Raw genomic sequence first — 1,963 nt, 5'->3', positions numbered from 1 at the left:
GGGAGTTGTGGGGATTTTTAAGGAGTTTTGGGGATTTTTTTTTTTGTTTTAATTTTGGGGATTTTTTTTTGATAATTTTGGGAATTTTTTAGGAGTTTTTGGGGGAAAATTTGGGGAATTTTGGGAATAATCCCCACCTGGAAAAAGCTGAGCAGGGCAGGGCTGGAATTCCCAAATCCCTCAGCTTTAACAATTCCATGGAAAATCCGAATTTTTGGGGGAATATCCATTAAAAAAAAGCAGAAAATTCCCAAAATTCCAAGGAAAAATGAATCCCAATGATTTTTTTTCTTCCTTTTTTTTGCAGGAGCTCCCGGATTTGCTGCGGGATTTTTTTAATTGTGGCGATTTATTTTGGAACTTTGGGAAATTTTTGGGAGTTTTTTGAGGGGAAATTTTGGGAATTTTAGAGATTTTTAAGGAGTTTTGAGGATTTTTTTGGAATTTTGGGGATTTATTAGAGAATTTTGGGAATTTTTTTTGGAGCTTTTTGGGATTTTGGGGGGGAAATTTGGGGAATTTTGGGAATAATCCCCACCTGGAAAAAGCTGAGCAGGGCAGGGCTGGAATTCCCAAATCCCTCAGCTCTAACAATTCCATGGAAAATCCGAATTTTTGGGGGAATATCCATTAAAAAAAAGCAGAAAATTCCCAAAATTCCAAGGAAAAATGAATCCCAATGGTTTTTTTTGTTTCTTTTTTTTTGCAGGAGCTCCTGGATTTGCTGCCCCAGCAGAATTCCCGAAATTCCGGAGCCGTTTGGGGGGAAAATTCCCAGAATTTGGGGATTTCCCAGCTTTTCTTGGGGAATTTGTGGCCGGGAAGGGGAAAAAATCCCAAAAATCCAAAGGGTTTTCCCAGATTTTGGGGGAATTTGGGGAATTTGGAGTGGGAATTCCTAAAAATTCCAATTCTCACCCCAAAATGTGGTGAAATTTGGGATTTTTTCCTCCTTTTCCAGCTTTTTTGGGGCTTTCCCTGATGATTTTTTGGGGATTTTTAAGGAATTTCTGAGGAATTTTTTTGGGATGGATCCCGAATGATCCCAGAGAAGGAAAAAGCTGCTGGGAATGGGGGGAAAATGGGGGAAAAAAGGAGGGAAATTGGGAGTAAAAATAGGAAAAAAATGTGGGAAAATTGGGGGAAGAAATGGGAAAAAGGGAGGGAATAAAATGGGGAAAATCAGGGAGAAATTGGGGAAAAAAAGGAGGAAATTTGGGAAAATGGGGGGAAACAGGAGAATATCTGGAAAAAAGGCAGGAAAACTGGGGGAAAGGTGGGAAAAATGGGAAAAAAAGGTGGGAAAAATTTGTAAAGAAGGGGGAAAAATCTGGGAAAATGGGGAAAAGCCTGGGGAAAAGGCAGGAAAAAATAAGGTGGGAAAAGCAGAAAAAAGGAAGGAAAACTAGGGAAAAAAGGTGAGAAAAACAGGGAAAAAAGGTGGGAAAAACAGGGAAAAATGCAGGAAAAACTGAGGGAAAAAGGTGGGAAACCAGGGGGAAAAAAGGTCAGAAAAACATGGAAAAAATGTGGGGGGAAAGGTGGGAAAACCATTGGAAAAAAAGTGGGAGAACCTGGAAAAAATGCAGGAAAAACTGAGGAAAAAAAGCAGGAAATAAAGGCTGGAAAAGCACAGGAAAAAGGTCAGAAAAACATGGGAAAAATGCGGGGAAAATGCAGGAGAAACTGAGAAAAAAAGGTGGGAAAAGCATTGAAAAAGGGGGGGAAGTGGGAAAAAGGTCAGAAAAATATGGAAAAAGGTGGGGAAAAATGTGGAAAAAATGTGGAGAAAAAAGGTGGGAAAAAAGGCAGGAAGAACGTGAAAAGAAGTGGGAAAACAGGGAAAAAAAGGACTGAAAAACATGGAAAAAAGGTGGGAAAAACAGGGAAAAAAAGCAGGAAAAACAGGGAAAAAAAAGCAGGAAAAACAGGGAAAAAAAAGCAGGAAAAACAGGGAAAAAAA

The sequence above is a fragment of the Geospiza fortis genome, unplaced genomic scaffold, assembly GCF_000277835.1.
Source record: "Geospiza fortis unplaced genomic scaffold, GeoFor_1.0 scaffold202, whole genome shotgun sequence".
Lineage (NCBI taxonomy): Eukaryota > Metazoa > Chordata > Aves > Passeriformes > Thraupidae > Geospiza > Geospiza fortis.
The sequence above is the reverse complement of the archived record's forward strand: the minus strand, read 5'-3'. Positions refer to the sequence as shown.